A 13,381-nucleotide genomic window follows, 5' to 3' on the forward strand; every position below is an offset into this window, starting at 1 on the left:
ATGACCTGAGTTGAAATTAAGAGTCGGACGTTCAACTGACTGAGTCACTCAACTGCCCAGGCCAGTTGTCTTTTAGAGTGTCCCTTCATATTTTCAGTAAATTTGGTTACTGAACTATACTGTGAACTATACAAATCCTAAGCAAACTCTTCAGTTAATTTTTACAAAGGGAATGTGCTTATGTAATCTGCACCTGAATCAAGTTGTACAGCATTACCGGGACCCATTAGCCTCACTCAAGCTCTATCCCCGTCACTGTTCTCAGCAAAAAGTCATCCCTGCTCTGACTTCTATCAGCGTAGATGAATTTCCCTCCCCTTCACTCTTAAACTGTGTTCCGTTAGTGTGCCTAGTGGCATGGCACGGGGAGTCTTGTCTCGCTGGAGACCTGGTGAGATCTTTCTTTAAGCATATACTGTGTCAAAGTTGATCTCTCATCTATTTCAGAGCCCTGGAATAAACCTGTCTTTAAAAATAACTGGGCCTATGCCTCTGAATCTGCATTAGACAGTGAAATAAAAAATTTAAGAACCTGTAATATTGTTAGTGTTTTAATATTGTTTCTCAATTGGCTTGCTCATGAAGATATTATATGAGTTTCATTGGATTCCTTGTAGGTTTAAGTTTTTTCTTTTTAAAGAGTAAAACCTTAAGAAACCTAAATCCTAGGATGCCTTCTGAATGCACTTTCCTTACCTTCAGAAAATTAGATAAAGCAAAAAAGGTCACTGAAGGGAATACATCATTATGTTATAACCAGCATATTACTATTTAGAACAGTTAAAAACAGGTTTCTCATGAGTAAGCAATGGAAAGAACATCACATGGCCACAGTCCAGTTAAAGCCATAGCTTCTCCATTGTGTCTTTTATTTTATTATTATTTTTTAAATGTTTATTTATTTTTGAGAGAAAGAGAGTGTGAGCAGGGGAAGAGCAGAGAGAGAGGGAGACAGAGAAGCAGACTCCAGGCTCTGAGCTGTCAGAACAGAACCTGATGCAGAGTTCGAAGTCACAAACTGTGAAACCATGACTGAGCCGAAGTCGGATGCTTAAGCCACCCAGGCACCCCATGCACTGTGTCTTTTAAAAGTGATATTCTATATTCTGTACAGTTGTTGAATCTGTCCTCATTAATATCTGGGAGATATCAAGGTATTTTTATACCAAAATTTTAAGTATCAGGAGCTAGTTGATGATTTTAAACATCCATTTTATATTCATGCATGTGCGATCAACCTCCATCTTACTGAATTTGACCACAGAGTGATGGAAGTTGCCTCTTTATGGAGTTTCTTTCATTCCCTGGCAAATATTAGTCCTGTTTTGGCTCCGAATATAATCTTATTTGGGAAGCCTGCTTGTAACACAAAGGGGAAAAAGCCCAGAGCTGGCTTGGGTTCACTCATGGTCTTTCTTTGAATACCACAAATTACAGTATTTAAGAACTGGACCAGAGTCATCGTTGTGAAGGAAAAAACAATGACAGAGTTCAGATAAAACTGGAGTAGATATTAAAATTTGATGTCACATTCTTACAGGGTGGGTACTGAAATCTTTAAAGCCGTAAGAGTCTAGGAAGGAGGGTTTCCCATCTCATTTAAGTAATGGCTTCTTCAACCACATTAGGGAGTTTAACCTATTTCCAACTTAAACCTGGTGTCATATATTACAAAGTCTGTCAGATCACCCCACATTCTCCGAATCATCCAACACGAATGTGTTTGTGACATTTGTGGAAATCCCACTATGGCTACAGTTTTATGGATGTGCTTACCTCTTCTTATTCAGGCAATTCTCTTTTCTCTGCATAAATTGTTAACTGGCTCCCCTAAGGAAGTGAATAAGTTGTAATTATTAACCTTCCATAGAAAAGCTTAGACGTAGGATTTTCAGTTTTAACCATGGTTAGGTAATAACACAACCCTACCTAATTTTTAACATTTTAGTATAATGAATTTTCTGTTACAGAAGCAAAAGAATAGATGTAAAGCACAACACAATAAAAAAAATATTTAAACTGTTTCAACAAGCCTGGAAGTCAAATGCTACTGATAAGATGATGTTTGTACAACTCATGTAATAGTCACATGTTGCAACATACTTGAAACATTTGGAGAAAAAAATGACCTGTAGTTTTAAGTAGCCAGTGAAGCAGTGAGATCTCTATTATAATTTAATATTAAATGTGTCTTTATTTAGTTAATTTATAAGAAATATGTTGCATTTTTCAGGATATAAAAATGCAGATAATGTATTTCCTGACAAGTACAATGTTTATTACTTTTATAGAGATAATTTGCTGTAAAATGCTGATGCTCAGTGAAACAATGAGAAAAAGAGAATAGAAAAATGCAACTTAATTGAAAATTGGAATCTGCAAAGAAATACTCCTTCAAATATGAAATTGATGTTAATAGTAATAGCTCATATTTACTTATGCCATCATAGAAATTATTGTTATTTCTAGAGGGAAGTGATCTGAGAAAATGTTTATCAACATTTTATAATCAGAGACCTTAAAATAAAGTGATTTGCCCATGTTTTCATAGGGAGATAATGGAAACTTTGTCAGTCTATTCATTCAACCAATATTTCCTGAATGTGCAGTATGTGATACCCACTGTACTTGGTCTCAGGACTCTTAATCTGTTGATTTTTGTTCTATTTTAGAAGAATGGTTTGGTTGCAAATAATATAATTTCAACTCAGCCTGGCCTAAAAAGTAAAGGGTACTTGTTTACTCATGTGACTGAAGCAATTCCAGAAGAAACATGAATATTTTATCAGTTTTATCTTCTGTGTATCCACTTCATACTTTGGCTGGTTCCCCATAATTTCAAGGATCGGTGCTTTCTCACCTACAATGGGGAGAGAAGTCATAAGACAGAGAATCAAACTAGAGTGTGCCCTCATCCCTAGCACCACTGGGTGGCCGTAAAGGCCACAAATATTGTTTTGGAAAGAGATATTGGCTATTTCTACAGCAAGTTTTTCATGAGTTTAGAATAAAATTGGAAGTTAAAATGATAGTTTTGAATAAGACCATGTTGCTATTTTCCTCATTCTGTTGAGGTTTCTGTTGTTGTGATTGTGGTAAGAACACTTAACAGGAGATCAACCCTTAAAATGTCTAAATGCACAATACAATATTATTTATAGGTACAGTGTTTTACAGTACATCCCTAGAACTTATTTACCTTGTGTAACTGAAACCTTATGCCTATTGAACAAAAGCTCTCTACTTTCCCCTCCCCCTGCCCCTGACAAATGTTTACTCTCTGTTTTTATGAGTTTGACCATTTTAGATACCTCATTTAATGGAGTCATGCAGTATTTGACCTTCTGTCACTGGGTTGCTTCACGTAGCATAATGTCCTCCAGGTTCATTCATGGTCGCACATGTGGCAAGATTTGCTTCTTTGGTAAGACTGAATGATATGCCGTTGTAAGTATATACCATGTTTTCTTTATCCATTCATCTGTCAATGGATACTTAGATTATTTTCCTATCTCAGCCTTTATAAATAATGCCACAGTGAATACAGGATATCTCTCCAAGATCTTGGTTTCAATTATTTTGGATACATACCCAGAAGTGAGATTGCTAGATCACATGGTAGTTCTAGTTTTAATTTTTTGACAAATAGCCTGATTAAAAAATAGGCCAAAACACTTGCATAGACATTTCTCAAAAAAAGACACACAAATGGCCAACAGGTATATGAAATGATGCTCAACATCACTCATCATCAGAAAAATACAAATCAAACTCACAGTGAGGTATGACTTCACACCTGTTAGTATGACTATTATAAAAAGTAAGAAAAAGAAGTGTTGGAGAGTATGTGAAGAAATTAGAACCCTTGTACACTGTTGGTGGGGATTTAAAATGATGCAGGCACTAGTTTTTTAGGATTCCTAAAAAAAGATAGTTGTATTTTTATGTGTCTTCTTAATCCCACTACTTCAAATACTCATCACTGACTATCAAAACAGAAGTAACTGTTGAGATTAAAAGACATATAAATGTGGTGTTTGAGCGGGATAAAGAAGCAAGTTAAAAAAGAAGGTGGAGAAAAAAAAGAAAAACTATCGGGACAAACTGGGAGAAGCAGGTTGATGTAAATTCAGAATTTATGATCATTAAATACTAGGCACAACAAGAGTCATGAAGCTTTCATAGGTAATGAAATAATACTTTGACTTAAATTCAAAGATCATTATTTTTCTGACTTGTTTGGGTTCTAACTCTAAGCATAAAAGGACAAAACAAAAGAAGAAAAATGTTGATATAACCCCAGTACACAGAAATACATGGGCACCAACCCTCAAGTTTACATCTTATGCAAATACTTGCCAGAAAATGAAGGCAAATTTTAATGTCATTCTCTTTTTCCATCAAAATAAAAATTTCCTTGAGATAAAAATGATCTGATTCCAACAAGGACAAAATTAGTGGTAGGAAATATTTCTAGTTAAATTACTTCTTGCTCTTAGATTCTCCAGCTTACTCAATCACTTCACCTTCCTGTGTCATAGAGCAACAAGGCAATAGAGTGAGAAAAGAAAAAGGAAAAAAAAAAGACTTTCTGCAGAAGGAAGAAAGTGGGTAATAACCCTGGAGGACATGTTGGAATCATTTGCATCGACCATTTTCATCCAAAGGCATTCCCCAAATTGACACATCATCTTTTCTTGCTGTACCTGTAGGGCACCCATGTGATAATTAGGGTCACAGAAACCTAGAGAATCATGGACTGGTTCATTGATTTATTTCAGTGCTATTTTCCAAATATAGCTATCTTCTCTCAAATTAGTTTTGAGGAATTGTAAAGAAAATAGCTTGGTTTAGTTTCAGAATGTTTTTCTAAGGCAGTATGGTCTCACCAGACTTTCTTGCTCACTGCATCTCATTCTTTAACTCCTCTGCAATTTGGCTTTCAGCCCCAAATATTAGGTTGGAACTATTCTCGCAATGATCTCCCATAATCTCCTAATCACCAAATTCTGAGGACTTTCCCTTAGGTCCATCCTTCTCAGCTCTGCTATAGTTGGTGGGTCTCACACCCACCAAGTGACCACACACCAGGTGATACTAATGTGAAGCTACCATTGAGAATTAGTACTGTGGCTGTTCACAAATATGATCACCTGAATTCTCCCTAAATTCTTCCCTCCCTTCCCTTTGGTAACTATGCCGTGGTCCTTCTGCTGTAACTCTAAGCAATCCCATGTGCATTACTACTCTTGCTTCCCTAAATCCTAATTGCATCTCTCTCCTCCTCTAAACTCAAAGCTTTAAAAATCCCCTTCCATGTTAACCTCTAGCTTCTTTCCAAAACTCCAACTTTTATTTCCTACAACGTGCTAGAACTAGCTACCTAAACATTCTAATCACCTTTCCAGTTCAAACCCATCATTCTGGGGTGTCTGGGTGGTTCAGTTTGTTGAGTGTCCTACATTTGATTTCAGCTGAGGTCATGATCCCATGGTTCATGAGTTCAAGTCCCAATTCAGGCTCTACTCTGACAGCACAGAGCCTGCTTGGGATTCTCTCTCTCCTTCTCTCTGCCCTCCCCTATTCATGTGCTCGCTCTCTCTCTCTCTCTCTCTCTCTCTCTCAAAATGAATAAATAAAACTTAAAAAAGTTTGAAAAGTCATTATTCTTTTGCTCATCAAATCCATTCTTTCCCCTTTGCCAAATAGCTCATCTTTATTTTCCTTTATTAAAAATACTTTAAATAACAATAATACAATTTAATAATTTAAAAAAATGGATGTGAAATCCCTGCAAGAAACAAGGGAAACAAGAATTTTGAGGGGTAGGCCTGAGCACCAGCATTTTTAAAAACTCTCCAGGGGTTATCATGTGGAAGTTACTAACAAAAATTTAGTATTTCATTAACATACTCTACTTCCATTCATGTTTTCCCTTCATCTAGAACATGGGTCTTCCAAAACTACATACTCCCCCAGGAAGTCCCTCTCAAACATTCCTTTCTTAGGTATTTTCTGATTCTATTTTCCAGGCATAGTTTTTCCCTTTTAAAAATCTAAATCACACTTTCCAACTTTCCCATTACATAAACCAAATTATGCCATACATCATAGGAGCCTGTTAATTCATTTTATTATTTCATTGAAAGGAAGCTCAAGAGTAGTGGCTCTCACGCTTTAAGACACACCAACATTTCTGGGAAGAAGGTTGAACTATACATTTCTGGGCCAAACCACCCAAACTGCTCATTCTATAACCTGGATGTTGCCCAGGATATTGATAAACACATAAGGCAGCTCTGCTGTAGATGGTCCTAGAATCGCACCTTGAAAAACAGTCCTCAGCCCAGAAACCTGTGTCTTTCTGCCTCCACTCTGTATGTCCAGCAGACCCTGCATGGCCACTGTAGAGTGAATAATGTGTCGCCACTGATGCTTGATTAATAAGATCACCTCTTCTAAACATAACAAACTTCGAGGCTTTGTCCTTCATGACTTGACTACATTTCCATAAGAGCTCAAAGCTCTTGATGAAGCTCTTATAAGAAACCACCAGCAAAGACAGTGCTTTTCCAGTCCGTCTCTTACCAGGTGTCCCTCCCTCATGCTATTCCCACAGAAGCGTACTTCCAAATCCATTCAATCTTCTCCATGAAATAAGTTGAGAATTTCTCACAGTGAGAAACACTTGACTTTGTTACCATGCCAAAGCTCTCCGAATTAATCACACTGTCCACAGATTGGAATAGTTCCACCAGTCTGGAGTTCATAGTTATTTAAAGCTGAGCAGACAAGAATTGCTCAGCTATGGAAAAGGAACTCACAGACTCTCTGAGGCATAATCAATTGGATTAGGAGTCTCTCTTCTGAAGCTAGGTTTATAAGTTTGTCCCTTCTGAATGTTCCCAGTCACCAGTCATCTGGCCTTTCGAGCTTGATTGAAGAGAAGCTGATTTGTGTGCCTGATTCAATAGATGAAAATAATTACAATGCAATTAAGAGCAAATTTAATTGTAAACATGATATTTTGGTGCCAACTCAAAACATTAAAATTATAGACTTATCTTGCTTTCTGATTCCTTGGAGAGCAACATTTTTTTCTTTTATTTATGCCATAATGCTAAACGCAATGCCATGTTGTTCTTTACATTGCCATGGCTTAGTGTGAGAATGTTTTCATTAAGGTAGAAAGCAATAAAGAAGGAAATTTGAAAAAGTTTGGCCTGATTGTGTTACCACTTCTTTATCCTCCAGCAGCCTTTTTAATTAAGAAAGAGCAACCATTACACAAAATCAAAGTGGAAAAACCAGGAAGCAGGAAATATTTTTAAAGCACTGTGTTGTTTTAAGATTACCTAAAGAAAATATGACAAAATGAATTAAAATTTAATTAGACTGTTACTGCTAGAAAGAGGTTCTTTTAGGTTAGTTTTATTTCTTATTAACAGTTTTATAGATTTTTTTCCACTTCAAAACACTGGCAACATTATCGTCAAATAACTTTATTTTAACTTCAATAATGTGAGAACTAGGATACTTGAGATGTATAAACATCATCTCACTGGGCTCAAAGAGAGATACAAATCTAGATGGTAGAGCCTGTGTTATAATTTATTGATGGAAAGTATGAGGTAAGCCTGTTTTTCCTCTTTACGAGAGATGCTTCAATGATTCCTGGGATGATTTTTACTCTCAGGACATACTTAGAGCAGTAACAATAGTTGACTCTTGTGAGCCAGCATTTTATATAAGCAATTTATGTTTTTACCTTATTGGTCTTGAAATCATACATTTATTTAACAAAAATTCGTTGAATTCTGCTACTTCCTGAAGAGACAGTAGAATAAAACAGAGTCCCCCAAAAGCTTATAATCTAATGGAAAAGAGGCTGAAAGAACATAACTTCAACCCATTTAGAGTATAATCATCATAGCTTGAATAGGTTGCTATGAGATTACAGATGAGGCAGGGCCTAAATCCTTACGTGAATTGGGGAAAAAACATGACAGAGATTAGTTGAACTGAATCTCAAAAAGATAAGCAGATGTCCACTTGACATGTAAGAGAGATTGAGGCTTTAAACTAAGACGAAAACTGTGTTTGCCTAATGAGGAACTTCAAAAAAATATGGCTCTTGGGGGAACTTCAAGTTTTTGAATGGAAGGAAAACAAGTTGTCAGTAGAGGAATTATAGGAGCCCATAGCTTAAACACTGTATGTCATGTCAGAGGATTGGCTTCCAACTTAGGCTCTGTGGACTCCAAAGAATTTTAACCAGGAATGTGACATGATCCCATTTGTGTTATTATTTTTTAAACATCTTTATTGAGGTTTTATTGACATACAATAAACCATTTTTTTGCATGGAAATTAGATATATCCTTAAGCACAATGAAGGTAATGAACATATCCATTACTCCCAAAATTTCCTTGGGCTCTTTTATTATGGTTCTTTCTTCTTTTTCACAACCACACCTGGGAGACCAATGAACCAGTGATCTTCTTTCTGTCACAATAGATTAATATTTTCTAGAATTTCACATGAATAAAATTGGATAGAATGTATTCATTTTGTATGGCTTCCTTCATTCAGTGTAATTATTTTGAGATATGTCAATGTTGTATGTACCAATGATTTATTCCTTTTTATTGCTGAGTAGTATTCCATTACATGGCCATATTACAATTTGTTTATCCATTGTCTATTAATGAACATATGGGTGCTTTCTAATTTGGGGATGTTATGAATAAAGCTATGGATATTGATGCATATGTCTTTGTGAGGACATATGCTTTCCATGTCTTGAGTAAATGCCTACAAATGTAATAACTACATAATACGATTTAGGTCATCTTTAACTTTTAAAAGACTGTCAAATAGTTTTCCAAAGTGATTGTACCGTTTTATATTTGCCTCAATAGTGTATGAAAGTTCCAGTCCCTCTGTATCCTCATCAACAATTGACATGATCAGACTTTTTGATTTTAGCAATTATAAGAGGTGTGTACTGTTATTCATGTGGTTTAAATATATTTTTTTCCCTGGTGACTACTGATAGGGAGCATAGTTTTATGTACTTATTTTCTACCTATGTATCTTCTTTGACAAAGTATCTACTCAAATATTTTGAACATTTTTTCCATTGAGTTTTTTAGCTTTCCTATTATATTTTTAGAGTTTCTTAGATATTCTGGATGCAAACCATTTATCAGATATAATTTTCAAATATTTTTCTCCTAGTATTTTTCTCCCAGGCTTTTTTTTTCAAGAATCAACATTTTTAATTTTTATGAAGTTCAATTTATCAATTTGTCTTTTTATAAAATCATGCTTTTGATGTCATTTCTAAGAAAGCTTTGCCTATGCCAAGGTCACAAACATTTTCATCTACTTTTTTTGTATAAGTTTATAGCTTTGGGTTTTACATTTATGTGTGTGATCCATTTTGAGTTCATTTTTGTATGTTGTACCAGATGTCAATAGAAGTTCTTCTTGTTTGTTTTTGCATATGAATATCCAATTTACCAGTACTATTTATTGAAGATATTTCTCCCCCTCCACTGAATTGTTTTTGTGCCTTTATCAAAAATCAATATTTTATTTTAGCAAACATCCACAACACATACCACTCACCACAGTATAACATGCATTCTTTGCAAGGACACGTGGAACAGTCTTCATATTGGACCATATGTTAGGCCACAATACAAGTGCCAATAAATTTATTAAGATTTAAACCACACAAAGTATGTATCTTCTCTGACTACAATGGAATGAAACTGGAAAACAATAACACAAGGAAATCTGAAAATTCACAATCGTGGAAATCAAACAACACACTTCTAAGCAATTAATGGGTCTCAGAAAAAAATCACAAGGGAAATCAGAAAATGCTTTGAGATGATGATAAAAACAAAAACATACTAAACTTACGTGATGCAGCAAAAGCAGTGATGAGAAAGAAATGGATAGCTGTAAAGGCCTATATCAAAAAAGTAATAAAGATCTCAAATCAATAATCTAATTTTACATGTTAAGAGAATAGAAAAAGAAGAGCAAATCAAGCCCAACGCTAGCAGAAGGACGGAAATAATTGACCACAAAATGGTGAAAAAGAGAAAACAAAAGAAACCATTGCTCTTTGACTCTCAGCTTACTGGATATATCATACCCTTAAAATAATGGCATTGTCATAAAGAAATCCTAGCATAGGGTCAAAATAATAATAAATGTGTAGTTGTGAGGTACATAATAAAGTTGACATTTGTATGTCATTTATTATAGAAGAGACTATGACTTTGGAGAACACAGATTTAACATAACTTGACCTCAAAATTCTACATATGGTGTTTCCATAGTACAGATGTTCACTCTGAGATTGTAGGTTATTACATAATGTACCAATGGGAAAAATATTCATTTCAGCAGTACGTGGCCAATGTTATTCACCATAAAATTCTGTCAGAGTTCAAAGTCCCTAAAATATACCTTGTTTGTGCACTAAAGGATAGACTGGAAGTTTTAAAGGAAAATTATGTTGGACTCAAGCAATATTTTTAAAAGATAAGCATAGAAATTGGTTGGCTTTCAACCTCATAATTTAAGAAAGTGTGATCTTACTCAGAAAACTTTGAATTAATATAGAAACAAAAATACAATGTGGGGGAAATGGAATAAAATCCAGTCTTTTGTGTATAGGGAATGATTTGTCACTATCCAGTTTCTGGAAAGAAAGAAGAAACTTTCTGTTCTGGCTGATATACTGAAAAAGCTAGAGGATCCTCCTAAGTAAGGCTGCCAGAAAACCACCATGCATTGTCATTATGTGCTATAAGTTGTTGGCACATTTAAAACATGAAAAAAGGGATGGCATTACATAATAAGTAAGCCAAAACTGGTTCTTTCAATTTTTCTGTACGCAGCCTTATTCACATAGCAGATGATGCCTGGTTATAAGCATAATCCATGTCTATGTCTGCCCTCAGACACACTGCACTCCAACCATGAGCCAAGCTGAGACCCAGTGTGGTAAATTGCACGACAGAGCTAGCTTGAGAACACATAACATGAACCGCACAAGGAAACCTAGGAACTGACATAGCCAAAGGGTCAAGGCAACAGCATTTCTATTCAAAGTCTGAAGGAAAATGGTCTTTGTAGTAAATAATTTGGCTTCAGGGCCATCAGGCACTGTAAACTTAGAGTCTAGAGCCTTTACTGTCAAAACCTTTTCGCATCCACTCTTAAATGGATAATCATCTGTTCTCATGAAATGAAAAGTCATCTTACAGTGTGTGGATTCTTAAACAAAAACAAAAAGCAAAATATTAAATAACCCATTGTAGAAATTTAGGAAACTCAGCAAAATATTAAATAACCCATTGTAGAAATTTAGGAAACTCAGGAAGACATGAGGTTAATTAAATCTGGAGATGGAATTCTGTAAGATTTAGAGGGCGCCACACTCATCCTTCCATCTGGTAACCAGTTGATGCACACTGAGTGTGGGAGATGGACCAGCTGTCCCGTTTACTGTCCCGTGTGGGCGGGCAGGCTGAGGACACTGGTCTTGTCTGTATGGAGAATCTCGGGCTGGGGCTGGGGCTGGGCTGGAACGGTGACTGGCTGTGGAGCGTGCAAAACCACGGAGCTTCAGCATCACTTCTGAAGGGGAGCTAGGCACACCTGACAATGATTCAAGACTTCACAGAGGTCAGACTGCCGCCAGATTGTGCAGGCAAGACCACAAAGAGAAGACAGACCCAGCAGAGGAGGCTTCAGCGATTAGCATGGAGAAATGGAGCCTTTCTTTGTTTTATTATTTTTAATTATTTTTAATGTTTATTTATTTTTGAGAGACAGAGAGAGACAAATCATGAGCAGAGGAGGGGCAGAGAGAAAGGGACACACAGAATCTGAAGCAGGCTCCAGGCTCTGAGCTAGCTGTTAGCACAGAGCCCGACACGGGACTTGAACCTACAAACTGTGAGATCATGACCTGAGCAAAGTCGGACACTCAACCGACTGAGCGCCCTCTCAGGCGGCCTGAGAACTAAGGGAGCCTTTCTTTAAAGAGAACTAGCAATGAGTGCATTAGAAATCCCTGTTTTCCCAGTTCTTTTTTTCAACCCTGATTTTTGTTTTATGGAAACCATAGAACACTTCTTGAAATCTTTTCCATTGATTCCTTAACCAAAATATGGTATCTTTTGGAAGTGGATTCTTATATATTTAATTTTGCAGTCCCAGCCACCCACTCAGCATCTTATAAGCAGGGAGGACCTCATAATTATTTGGTTGACTTCCAATTAAAATTTATTGTGTAAATATTGTATCAGTCCAACATATCCTTGAAACATCTGACTATGATATAATTCCTGGACATCACTGGCAGGTGATAATCATAATTCTCTGTTGCCAGATATTAGGAGGTGCCCCTGGGTTTCCGCCTGAGAGATTATGAACACTATTCTGCTCTGCTTGTTCTTTCTCTTGTAAAATCTATATCGAGACTTGAGTCAGCAGTCAGTGCTCTGATCGGGTTTTCTGCCACCAGAACCAGGAGTCAGTGGTGTTTAAGCACTGACCTGCCTGGACATAGACTTATGAATGCATGATATGGACAATATGCACCCAAAAAGCTCCCTCTTTAATATTTTGTGTTATAAACAAATGCACTTTAAATAATATTGAAACAGCCACTAAAAGTGTTCCTGCTAGGAAAGACATGACTGATGATGAATTATCTTATGGCAGATCATTCGCCACAGAAGTTTTCCTAAGAGCACCATACTTCTATTCAGGATTTCAACTCATATATTTCTTTGATATTCATTCTATCTTTTTGGATACAAAGCTGAAACTTTAAGAACCCCTACAAAACATAACTGAATAACTCCAATGGATTTCTACGACATTAAAATCCTTTAGCCTCTACATTTTTATTCAACACATAAATCCTCTTCCTTTTTCCACAAATACTTCCCCCTAAATATTTATATGTAGGTCTTCTGAGGAGGAAAAACAGGCTCACACACACAAAATGCATCAAAAGAGGAATAACAAACTAATTACAGAAGTGTGCCCTAACTTGGAGCAATGGCACACATAATTTTCCATTTGGAATGACCATGAGCACATATTATAAAGAGGTCAAAATTGGCAACTAATTCAACAATTCATCTGCTTAGCTGTGTTTGAATTTAACTCTCCCTTGAAGAAATTAAATCTACTTTTTTCTCTTCCATCTTCTATTCCTCACCTTTTCCTCCCAACACAGAAAGACTCAGCCCTGGCAGAGTGGACAAGTGAATTTAATTAGTTTTGTTTTATTTTTCTGGCCAGTAGATCACAGCTGATAACAGGTATGAAAATGCAAAA

The 13,381-nt window shown here is 36.1% G+C and overlaps 1 long non-coding RNA gene across 1 annotated transcript; it reads right to left on the reverse strand.

Moving 5' to 3' along the window:
• Positions 1–2,656: 2,656 nt before the first annotated feature.
• On the reverse strand, positions 2,657–6,841 carry LOC115295158. Its single transcript, XR_003910358.1, has 3 exons — positions 6,825–6,841; positions 3,312–3,481; positions 2,657–2,860 (listed from the first exon to the last, which is right to left on the reverse strand). It is a non-coding gene; the product is annotated as an uncharacterized LOC115295158 (long non-coding RNA).
• Between the last annotated feature and the right edge of the window lie 6,540 nt (positions 6,842–13,381).

The sequence above is a fragment of the Suricata suricatta genome, chromosome 7 (assembly GCF_006229205.1).
Source record: "Suricata suricatta isolate VVHF042 chromosome 7, meerkat_22Aug2017_6uvM2_HiC, whole genome shotgun sequence".
In the NCBI taxonomy this organism is placed as follows: domain Eukaryota; kingdom Metazoa; phylum Chordata; class Mammalia; order Carnivora; family Herpestidae; genus Suricata; species Suricata suricatta.